This window comes from Topomyia yanbarensis, chromosome 3 (genome assembly GCF_030247195.1).
Source record: "Topomyia yanbarensis strain Yona2022 chromosome 3, ASM3024719v1, whole genome shotgun sequence".
NCBI classification, from domain to species: Eukaryota; Metazoa; Arthropoda; class Insecta; order Diptera; family Culicidae; genus Topomyia; species Topomyia yanbarensis.
The window spans coordinates 371314312-371327245 of record NC_080672.1 but is presented as its reverse complement, the minus strand read 5'-3'; the positions used below and the strand labels follow the sequence as shown (position 1 = coordinate 371327245).

Here is a 12934-nt window from a genome sequence, read left to right as displayed (position 1 = left end):
TTTCAGAACGTTGTGCACTACGTGACATCCTGAATAAGGAAAAGTTTCTGTTTAATTTTAATATTATTCCCATGAATAAAATTCAAAGGGACTATCTGTGAGTTCAGAAACTATCCTCTAAGCTAAAGTTCGGAGCCAGTGGTTGAGTGGTAACTGTAATCGCCACCCACCCCAGTTGGTCTGGGTGATGTGAAAAAATCTGTGGGCAGGTCTTTGTTCGGAAGGGAAGTAAAGCCGTTGATCCCCGGTCCATAAGTTGATGGGTCGTTATCTAGTCCAGATAGCGGAGTCACCTCTCTGATGTCGGTCTTTGGCTTCCTGGTGGAAAATGGCTAGAACATGAAAAAGAATCACACCCCTATACTTAATAACAAACATCCTCCTCCCGTGATACTTGTGGAGTGCGCAGTAGTATATTCGGCCTCTAGCAAAAGCAAGTATCGTACTAACATTCCTTCTCTTTCCTTCCGCGATCGACGTTTGGTCCTTCGGCACCGGTATTGATCAGTAAATATTTTAGGATTACCAGGAATTGCACATTGAAAGATGTTTCGCTACTCCAAAGCATAATTATCTACTGATACCCTGTGTAGCTTCAGCTAGTTCAGTTCGATAACGGAGTAGCAGCCAGGGGTGGTCGCATAAGCTCAAGCTCAAACTCAAGCTCTTAGCTAAATTTCGGCTAGAGCCTCTGCTGAGCTTACTATCAATTCGCATTAAATCCGACAACTGCAATTCTCTAACTATACCGGAACGCGAAAACCACTTCGCTTAGCTCGCATTCCATCCCATTAGGCGAACTCTTCTCAACCACCTAGCAGTTCCCGAACGGTGGAAGGCGGTCTCATTCCATGACACGATAATCATAGTTATTCATAAATTATGTGGAAATGCGATAATTATTTGAGTCGACACCATTTAATTATTTCGCCACTCAAACAATGGTCGCCCACGATATGACTGACATAGGCTAGGAAGGAACCTGCAGTGGGGTGGGTCCAGCACATTTCGTAGTTCTCGTTTTTTTCACGACTCAATTCGCGACTAGAATTTTTATCGCCATCAACACAATGCGAATGGCAAAATGTTTTTTTTTTTCCGACATGACTGATGAAGTGGTTGGTGGAATCTATAGAGAGAAAAAAAAATACATAAGGGTTGAGCGACAGACCTATGGTGGAATTGTCGTTTGTGAACAAATTATAATGGTTGTTCGGTACGCGCGTGGGTTGGGAACATGAACACAGGGAAATTCGTGGGACTTCTTATCGGGTTCTATCGACCGCGGAGAGGGAGTACAAAAAGTGTCACACGATTATGGAAATGAGTCGTAAAAATTTGTGGCGTTCATTGGTGGCTTTGCGTGATTCGGTGAGTGAATTTGTGTGACGGTACGAGCTTGTAAATGATATGGATGTTATACAAAAAGGTACACTTGTTTTTTGAGGGAGAAAATTAAGTTAGCGTGGTACCATTTGGTTAGTTGAGATAGATAGCTTGACCCAGTTGAACGACTGAAAAAGAGTAAATAATATCAAGTGTTGAATTATCAGCGGTACATGATTGCGGAACTGAGGATACATTTCGACCTATCCAGTAGACTCTATATGAAAAGTGCATTTGATACAATAATATGTACAAGATTTGCAAATTGATCCAAGCTCCGCTGAGTATTAGTTGATTACAGCTAAATTTTATGTTTGAAAGCCATGACAGTTCAAGAGCAAAATACTCAAAAACCTTTGACGTTTCCCAAGCAATCAAATATTTGTATGAGAGAGTTGCTTAAGTTTCTCATTTTCAGTGATAATATGAACTTGAGGGCTTCAGCCTCCTGGCAGTGGCGTCATTAACTACATTTTGGCCAGTGCCTGCAACTCAAGCACAATTTCGCCTGAATCTCATAACGATATGCACTGCACGACTTTCAGTTAAACTGTTTTAATGCGGAACTTCTTAGAACATCAAGGTCTGTCGATACTTTATATTGCTTATCATTCAGCGACAAATAAAGAACACTAAAGCGTACTTTTCGGATACTTTTTGCGAAATACATTTTTTTTGCGAAATATTTTTTTTTGTTATTACTTTAGAAGAAATTTTATTTTGAGCAAATATCTGTAATGTATATAAAGAATAGTGGTAGTCCCTGGCGGTGAATCTATCCTACACTGATTGAGTGGCCTCCGTCGGTGAAATTTCCTCCGATACCGATACCCGTTTCCGTGAGGTTATTTAGCTCCGGTTTTGCTACATTCTACTCGTATAGTTCCCGGCGGTGAACTTAGCCTACTGAACGAGCCAACCAGTAGGTGCCAAGATCAGCAAGGCAATTCCAAATGGAGAGTAACTTCCGGTTCGCTGGTAGAACCAACATAATCAGCTTCCCGGTAGGGTTCCGATTCCGGTTGAAACGAGGCTTCCACTTCAATGCCACCTCGACACCCTGCTATTTGTGCATCGACGCGAACTAGTCCCCGGGAGTGGACCAAACCAACTCCACGCAGCAGCTGGTGCTTATTCGATCTGTCAGCTCGTTGTTTCGTTAACCCTTTATAAGGCCCAGCGTTTGGGGCTATTCATGGATGTTACATTAATAGAAACACGGTTCTCTCACTTATTTTAGAATATATTTACATTTATTTCGTAATAAAAACTGTTTTGAAAATATACTGGTACCGCCCGTTCGAAAACGTCAGTCTTTCTAATGTTTGATGTATTTCCAACAAGATTGGTGCAAATATAAAGACTGAATCAGAAATTGAGACCTGATTAACAGTAAATAACCCCTGGATTCTGAGGATAAGTTGAAAAATGAGACCACAGATTACAGACGTTCATTCATTCATTTTATTTTTTTTTCTTTGCAATTTTTACCACTCATAAACCAAATTTTCGGATTAAAAATAGTTGTTTTTACAAATTTTCATCACCAACTTATAGAGTATTTTTTTCGAAATTGAATTAATATTATTGTCCAAAAGGATTTTTCACCAATCTGACATTTTTCACTGTATCTCAATAAAACAGTGATAAGAGTTGCCAGACTCCCAACAAGTAGATTTCATAAGATTGGAACACTTCTAACCTCATATTCCTGCTTTATGAACGAAACGAAAAGGTGGTGTTGCGACACACCGTTCATGGACGCCCCTTACATACTGCTGTGATTTCGGTTCTACCGTCGTTATCATATGCGAACACAAAGTATGCGAAGAACATTGTGCTACTAACTGTCCGTGGACTTCTGAAACCTCATTCAGGCGATTTAGAATAGGATGTTTGATCCGCACAACGTAGGACCTAATCGCTGGCACAATCAGGTGGCAATAGAGTTGCCAGCGCCTTATAACGTGTTAACCAAAATAAAGCGTTTTATAATGCAGGATCTAAACTTCTGGAGTTTTAACAGCCTCGAAGAAGCTGTCCAACACAAAAAGCGCATCCTTTGATGTAATAATATTGGTGATTAATCTTCTAGATGTAAATATGGAGAAATAACTCTTCAAAAATAGTAAAAGGCTTAGTGTCTTCAGCAAAGTTGTTGACAACTTTGTTGAAAATATTAAGTCTACATGAATGCAGTATATCGAGAATTAAAATGAGATTTAACAAATTTTCTTACAGCTAGTTCATTTAAATATTTTATTTTACTGTATGTTTTTGAGACTACCTTCAATTGAATGTGAATTATATTGTTTATACACAGATTTATCAATTACAGTAGTATCAGATCAACCTGTTTTAATGGTTTTCTTTCACATATCGTCGATGTTGTGCTATCTTATGACCAGGCCCGAGAAGAGGGGGGGGGGGCAGCCAGGACAATTGCCCTGGGGCCCGGGTCGTATTTGGGGGCCCGGGTTTTTACCCGGAAGGTGGGCGAACACATCCGGTATTCATAGAAGAGCAAAAAATAGCAATAGGAATTTCTTTGTAATCATTAATATTAAATTGTTATAAAATGAAAGCGTAAGAAAATGAAAACTTTATTTGATAGTTGACATATGGTAAAACAAACGTTTTTAAGGGAATTGCCTATTTTGTGTACAAGTTTAAAAAACTTGCTTGAGTCGGCGGAATACGCTACAAAATATTGAGAAACCAACTCAAAGTATTTTCGAAGAAAGCAATAGAGCGTCAAACAGAAATGCGAGCGCACAGACAAACGCATCCGTCCTCTTCTACGTTCGCTTCTTTGCTGGTGGTGCCGGTTGTTGGCTTGGAGTCACTGGGCGTGATTGTTGTTGAGTGAATATTTGTTCCTGTCAGACCCGTAGGTATTGGTTTTGTAGCCATTGGTGGTTTGGCATAAGATAACGGTGTGCTGTTTAGCGTTATATTAAGCAGGGCCGGCGGAAAGCGTGGGTATTATGGGTAATACTACCCACTCGAAAATAACCGAGTGGGCAATTACCCACTCGAAATTTTGAACCATTTTAAAAAATTTAGATACGTAACGCATGTATCTCGCACTACTCACATTTGAAAACATCGATGTACCACATTTCCACTTGCATAAACGAACGTGATTTAATGTGAATGTAATGTAGGCGTGTGCATTGCGGAAAGGGAAAAATCCTTACTAATGGACCCCTCACCCTATGCTTTCTACCCACTCGGGCGTAAAGTGTTTCACCGCCCCTGACATTAGGTGGGCTTTCTTAGCGGCTTTTCCATGGTGCAGTGTCTTTTTGTAGAATTCGCATCATGGTTGCATAACCAGTATTGTCTGATGAAACATCCCATTTTCGGTTGATCCGTATGAAATCCGTATTGTTTTATACGGAAGCATTCTCAAAATGCAAAGTTACAGCTCTTATGGAAGCCACTTCTCCGTATCTTGACATAAATTTGTTAATCACGGACCCCTTAGAAGATACCTGCGTTGCTGCGGACCCCCACGGATAAACATGTATTTTATATGCTACCTATATGTTATTTTCAGTTTGTTGTTGAAATTTCAATCTGCACTCGGAAAATAATTTTTTCTTCGCAGACCCCCGGCAATGCCTTCACGGCCCCCTAGGGGTTCGCGGACCCCAGGTTGAGAATCACTGCTCTAGAGCCCTTGCTTATATATACAGGGATGATGTTGTATGTTGAGGTCGGCCAAAAAATCGAATTTTTTTTAATCTTCTATCGTTAAGGTTCTTAAGAATGTTATCTCAAATTTTTATAGAGATTGGAGTAGTAGAAGCAAAGTTATAGCGTTTTACTAACTATTTTGCTCCCTTACGGAGGCGTGGCTTATACTTTAAACGCGATTATCTCCTCATGTTTTCTCAAAAACGTCTTTGCGGTGACTACGTTTGCCGAAAAAGTTTTCAACCGATCTCAAAACTTTTTTTTTGGCTTGTTCGTAATTTAACTGTTGTGTCCTTAAACGATTTAATTTTTTTGAAAAACATTTTATATTAATGTTATGAATTTTTCAATGATTTTTTTCAGGTGAAAATAGCGTTATTTTTGGAAAAATCGTCCCTGTTTACAAAAAGAAGAATTTTTTTATCAATCGTTCAAGGACACCACAGGGGTATTTACTAATGAAATTTTTCTAGTTTTATGGTTTCAGTTAAGCTGTTGGACTGGAATCGTAGTTAGGGCAAACCCCTTTGAAAAATATGCTATAACTTCGACAATTATTAATATTTTTTATGCTCTCAAGTGGATTTTGTAAATTGGACATTGTACTACGCTAGACGTATAACATGTATTTCATAAAAATATGGCTACATATCTTTACAAAAAAAATAAATCAAACTTTTCCCTTTTTTCCCGCATCTCAACATATATAACCCCTTAAGGGGGGGGGGGGGTAACTTTTTTAGAACTTTGGGTGAAGCGAATTAATCAAAACTATATAAACTATATTATTTCAATAACATTCTGTAAATTTTTCGTGCAAAAATATCGACAAACGATTCGGCGACGAAAATTTTGGTAGAACATCTCTGGAACAAACACGATTTGCGGTGTTCACTGCCATTTAAAAACTACTTAACCGATTTATTTCAAATTTTGCATACACATTCTACGTAAAAAATACCTAACCTCTACGTTGAGTTTTTGAGATAATTTTTAATTTATAACGGAACGATTTTTAGTTTCTACTCTGAGCGAGATGAGAAGATAGACTCACCTTAATTAACCGGTGATTAAAATGGATAATTTCTGTATTTTTGTATTTTTATAGCACGTTCAAAGAGTTTTTCTTCTAAAAGTGCTATAAATGATGATGCAATAAACTTAAAATCAAAATGCGAATTCTGCACGATTTTTCGAAAAAAAAAACAATTGCGAATATAATCCACAATAGACGTTTGCGTAATTTAAACCAAACATCTAGGTGGAGTTTGCATTAAGCCAAGTATACACAAATCTTCTCACAAATCAGAGATTAAACGCGTATACCAAATTAAGACGAGGTTTTCGACTGCGGATCGAATCCCATTTCTATAGGCACTAAATCGTCAATTTAAGCAGTCGGCATGTCAAACGAATAAAGCGAGGAAGGGTGGATATGTTATCGAAAGTTATTTTTTTCTTTTGCTGTGTCGATAAAGAAGGGAAAAGTTATTTTTCAAAAAACACGGCTCTATGTTTACATTGCTGACAGCCATTAAGGCACTTTTGAACAAGCTCTATTCTGGGACACTATTTCGCCTTTTCCGACACTAAGTGTACTTTATGATCTCTATAGAACTGTAAAACCGCAAAGAATATGTTTCGTATGCGAATATAGAACATATCTAAAGCCATTAAATAATACTTCGTGGTCTCTTGGGTATATTCCTTACCCCTAACCTAACCACTTCCCCAATCCTTCGCAGCAGGGAAATCATGAAAAGACGATTCATTGCAAGTTACAATTCTCCGATTAACATGGGGAACCATTTGAGCTAGACGCTACTGATTCCTGATTCCTGAGTATTCGCAGATTGAAAAACTCGTAGCTATGGCAATTTTACCCGATTTGGATACCACGGAATAAGAATCTGTCAAAATTCACATGTCTGGCACGCTATCTGTGGATATGGCAATATGAGTCAACCGGAGACTAATAGAAACCATGAACTCACGAGGTTTCCATGGCTGAAGAGGTACTAACTCATACTGAACTTTTCACATTTCGAGAAAAACGATTTGTAGAGCTTGAGATTGAATATCTTGAACATAAAAATGGTAGAAACAATTCAGAGAAGACAATTGATGCTTCTATCTTTTCTGTATTAATCTCTCAATTATCACGAAGATCGCTTGACCATATTGAGAGTGTTTGCCAAAAATATAATGCACTCACACGTGTCATAAGTGTGTATTGATGACAAGTATGTATGACGTATCAAAATCTATGCAAATAATGTATCAATTATTAACTTTTATTCATATTTTTGGTATAATTTGGTACAATGGGTGAGATGCATTTTTACGGAAATTAGTCGGAGAATCTAGAAAAACACTAATTTATGGTTACAGTGCTGCCAAATATGCTGAAATTCCAGTTAAAAAACTAAAATTATATTTTTCTCACAATTCGTTTATTTTTTAATGTTTATGCTATTTTATTTCTCAGATATGTTTACGCAGAAAAACAACTAAAACAACAATATAACTTGAGCCAATCCCAAGACACAGTCATTTGAAGCAAAAAGCTCACAAGTTTGCAGCACGTTTATCGCTATATTCAGTAACCAAGTAGAATGTCAAAATTCTGAAAACGCCATTTTATAGAGATTTTTCAGACTAAAAGTATACCCCAAAATGGCGCTTGTCATAAGATAGCACAACAGCGACAATATGGTATAATATGTTTCGATATTCTGAATACACGGAGTATTCATGTATTCAACAAAATTAGTAATGGAATGTCTTCAACAAAGTTTTTTTTATTTTGATTATAGATGTTTTAACCTTAACCTAATTCTTTTTCAGATTAGATAAATTTCTAACTTTAACGTGGTTGGGAATCGAACCCAGGTGAACTGCATACGATGCAAGCGACTGGACAACTACTTTATGCCCGCTTCATTCAATAAAATTGTTTGAAATAGCATTTTCGAAAACTTTGCTGAAGACATTAAATCTCGATTTGTTTGTTTGAAAAATAAATTTGTTATACTTACGTCTCGGAGGATTGACCGCCGAAATTATTTTATTAGATGAGGTGCTGCTTTACGTTGTAATATTCTTCCAACAGTTTTGACAGTGACATACAAAGTTGACAGTTTTGAACTAATGTGATCGTGACAGTAAAAAATGTTTTCGAGCATTAAATTTACATTTCTTCAATATTAAAGGTCCCAAGTCCTCGTATACAAAAATTTATTAAACCATTCAATTCAACACTCAAATATACACCATTAATATCCATTAACTTGAAATGATTTTTAAATTTTTATTATATCCAGTCCTGCTTAGAGGCTATTTATATAATTGATAATACAAAAAATCAAAATACCTATAAAACCGATCCTGGCCTGCTAAAAAACAAACGGAAAACGTTACTTGTCATCATGCCAATCAAGCCTCCAAACAACCCCCCCCCCCTTCCTTCAAAAGTACGCCAGCGATAAATCCTTAGATTTCCATAAAAAAAATATTTCCCGTAAGTTTTATCTACGGATCTATGGATCCTCAGCCTTTAAATCCTTAGGGACCATTCATAAACCACGTAGACCGAAATTTGAGAATTTTGAACCCCCCTCCCCCCCTAGTAGACCTTAGTAGACTTTTACCAACCCCCCCCCCCCCCCCACGCCAAAAGTCTACGTAGACTTTTAATTTTTTTTTATTCGCGGGAAATGTGAAATTAGCAAGAAGCACATTATAATGATCAATTAAAAATTAGCGTTGAGATTTATTTCAAGCTTTTGAAATATTAAAGAAAGATTTTTCACATTGATTTTTGTCTATGATTGATCAAATCAATTAATACCTATTCAAGGTGCTTTCCAACGTTTGTGTAGCGGAATACTTCTTTCCAAGGTTAGTCACTCAAATATATGTAAAAAGATAAATTGCTATAACTAGCTCAAATTTTGGTCGAAGAGCGACCTACACCAACAATGCAGAATTGCTGAACACTTTTTGAGCCTTACTGGTGCATTCAAAATGGTTAAATTATAAGAAACAATTACAAAATAATACTGTCGATGTGTACTATCATCTAAACTAAAATAATAAAACAAACATGCACACAAATTTCACTTTTCGTGAACAAATTTCAATATTTCTAAGATAATAAGATAATCTAAATTGTCTTATTTGATTAAGGGAACGAAGCTATTTAAATCTTTCCAAAAATATTTATTTTTCTTATGTAATTAATAGTCGTATCACCTAAGAGAATTAGCGCAAAGTATCAAAGTTTAACTCCGAATATTTTCGAAGAGAAATATAGTAGACCCGGTTTGCACGGAGTTGCGTAGGGTCAAGACGTAAAATTTAACGGGTGCTTAAGATTTTGAAATCAGTGTAAATGATTGCAAGAGAAACTGATTAACTCGAGTAAACACTTTTTTGTAGAAGGTTAACTACACTACTGCTTTAACCACCGAAATCAATAAATAAAAATAAAAAAATAATCCACTTTTTGTTAAAAATCGAGTGTTTTGTTGTTACAATGCTTAACTTTGACCATTTTTTAACTTTTTATGGTTCATGCATTTAATGGTCTATGCTTGTCTGCTAACTAGTGGTGTCTCAGATGATTTCACAGCCAAAATCTTCCGTCGAGAGGAATTTTGGGCGATCGTCTTTGGAACTTTCATTTTGTATTATTCCTAGAACCAAACTATATCATAATATACGCAAGAAACAACACCGTGTGAGGTTGTCAAAAAAAAATCGTGGGTACTGGGTTGAGTGGTCGCTTAAGGCTCAAGTTACCTCAAGGCTTGGTGGTATGCGTAAGAAAAATTGTGTTCAGCTTTGCCACCAGATTATCCATTTAAACCTTTTCAAAACTCTAAAAGAAGAATATCAGTCGATTTATTAGATCATCACGATTCAATTCATGCAAAATACCTGCTGGAAAAACCATCGGCTTAGCTGGATGGTGCTTTTGAAAAAGTGGCTGTGATTTTTTATCACACTACCACACCGAGCTGGGGTACGCATCACAACTGCGCAATGAAAAAACCACAGCCACTTTTTCAGAAGCACCATTTAGCTAAGCCGATGGTTTTTCCAGCAGGTATTTTGCATGAATTGAATCGTGATGATCTAATAAATCGACTGATATTATTTTTTTAGAGTTTTAAAAAGGTTTAAATGGATAATCCGGGGGCAAAGCTGAACACAAATTTTACTACGCACACTACCAAGCGTTCAATTCTAACACATGCTTAAAAAAGGTAACTTGAACCTTAACGAGTAGTTACCTCAATAGTGTACTAGCTTTGAAGTGTCTGTATAAATACTGAATAGACCGATATATAATTAGTAATACGAGAATAAAAAATAAAAGTCTACGTAGACTTTTTCAAAGACCCCCCCCCTCCCCCCTCGTAGACAAACGTAGACTTTTGCCAGACCCCCCGCCCCCTTATGAGTCTACGTGGTTTATGAACGGCCCCTTAGATCTGCGGAGATTTCTATACATCTGATATCATATCATATATAGTGATAACTATATAGCACAATTTGTTTTGAAGTGGTCCGTTAAAGCACCGTCTTATCTAATTTACTTTGGCAATCGAACAGAATTGAATTTTGAATAAATACATTTACATTACTGAAATTCCGGAAGGCATCTTTCTTAAGAGGGTTAATTTTGACATTCCAATACGTCGCTCAAAAAGTTTTCTGTTTTTTTTAAATCGTTCAATCGTTCAAAGCAGCTACTCAAATTCGTTTGTTTGAAGAGAGTAGAGAAGTCTTCTTCGATTGAACAGAACAGAACAGTCTATATGATGACCCATGGAATTAATTTTCCATATGATCATTGACCGTTTCAATGGAGAACAAATGATTAAAAATTAACATATCACCGGTAAATATCCCGATCACAGCGACCGACTTAAATCACACTGGTCCCGTGTCCAGTCAATTCCCATTCCAACCCGATCGGCACTCAATAATAAGCCAGCTAATCTATCATCACCACAATCCATAACAGAATCCTGCGGACCTCGTGAATTATGTTCGCCTCGCCACTCGCGGCGGAAATGCCAATAAGTGGCGCATTTCCCCTATCCGGTTGGTTGAGTGCAAAACGTGCGCGATTCTTCTTTACTGCCATGGCGAAAACCTGTCTATAGAGACCCGACGACGACGACGACCAAGTACTAAGGGGCGCGGGCTGACAAGGAACGGCTCCCTCCAAGTAAGGCGGAACAGATGGTTTTTAAACGGGAGGTAATAAAGTTCGACTGAGACAACAAAAAAGTGGTGCGACAGCCAGCCCCACCAGTTTTACACAGAACTGGCAGTGGGGTGTTGCCGGTTAAGGTTAAGGTGGACGTGTATGCTGCTAGAACAGTATTACTGCAAACTATAGAAGAATTTATACCCCGGAGAAGCGAACAGGGGACAGGGGGCAGACACAAAAATGCACCAGCGCAAATAGAGATATATAGATAGTGGTTATATTGGGAAAAGTAAGCTCATAAAACACGTCATAAATATTTTCCGCGGATGTTTATAACATAATTTATGCAACGTTATTTTTGGAATATGCGTCCTTTGTCGAAGTAAAGGAAAACTGAATTAATGGTGGAAAGCTGTGAAGTTCTAATTTAAAAGAAAAGTCATTCAAATTCAATACTAATTCTTTTTTTTTGTATCCATTCCAGATCAATATTAACTCCTGCTATGGAACCAAAAGGTAAGCCAGTTTCATGCAGTACTCGCCCCATTTACATTCTGCCGACGGCCGATGAAAATTCGTGCCTATAGCCGCAGGCTTCAACAGTTACTATACATATAGCAGCGATACAACACCACCATCGCTTAAGGGCAGACCATCAAATTACCGTCGTTGACCAAAGCATTATAATTAGATTGGAAAACAACTTTACACACAAACGCACACACACAGAGCTCACAAAACACCACCATCACCACACACACATCGCAACCGAGCCTCCGACCATTTATAGGAAAATCAAACAGAGCACTTCCTGCCATTAGCCGGCTGCAGTGTATCGTGAAGCTGGAACCAAGCGGACGGAAAGTAGTCCGTTCCACTGGGCTAACTAACAGGAGGCCTACACACGCTCGGACATCCGCAGGTTATAACAACTCGATGTGACCTAATATCCGTGCCGTAACATAGTCAGGAATTTAGCATGCTTCCCAGAGGGAAGCGGCATGTTGTCGGTTTCGGACGACCAACCATGGAGTGAAGTGAAATGACTATTTAGTTAAGGTGGTGGTGACTCCTGTCCATTCACGGGACGGCACATAGGTATGCCTAGGCATGCCGATACACCGAGAGACACCCAGGTGCCCACACACGCACGCAATAAGCTACCGCAAAGCTGTGGTTAATGCCAAACCCAGTCATCCTATGGCGGTCTGACAGCTTGGCTCGCTTCAATTCAAGCCCCTTCAATCCGACAGAAAACGGCTGCGTACGAGTATTCAATAAGGTGTGTATTTTCGGGATGAAAGGGTTTCCCGCGTTGTCGGTAAACGTGGAGGAGCCTTTTGTGTGTGTGTGTGTCATTCGCGATACCACGCTGGCGGATGTGATAATAATTCATCCTGCTGCCGTGTAGGAGCATTGTTAGACTGGAGCATTTTGAGTTTACTCTTCCACTGGTCATGGCAGTTCAGCTTACTTGAGTACGAACGGCTGTTGGAAAGTTGGACAGGTTCCAGAGTTGTTAGTCAACATTCGGAGAATAGTCCGGTTTAACAAGGGACACAGTTTGATATTTTATAACTTTATGGGTTCGCTGGTTGAAAATACGGATGATATGGATTG

The 12934-nt window shown here is 38.3% G+C and overlaps 1 long non-coding RNA gene across 1 annotated transcript in view; it reads left to right on the top strand.

Annotated features, from left to right (window-relative positions):
* LOC131691127 (uncharacterized) overlaps window positions 1–12934 on the top strand; it is a 182253-nt gene that overhangs the window by 106440 nt on the left and 62879 nt on the right. The window contains exon 3 of the long non-coding RNA XR_009305721.1: window positions 11799–11830. This is a non-coding gene — a long non-coding RNA (uncharacterized LOC131691127). The remainder of the gene's footprint in view (window positions 1–11798; window positions 11831–12934) is intronic.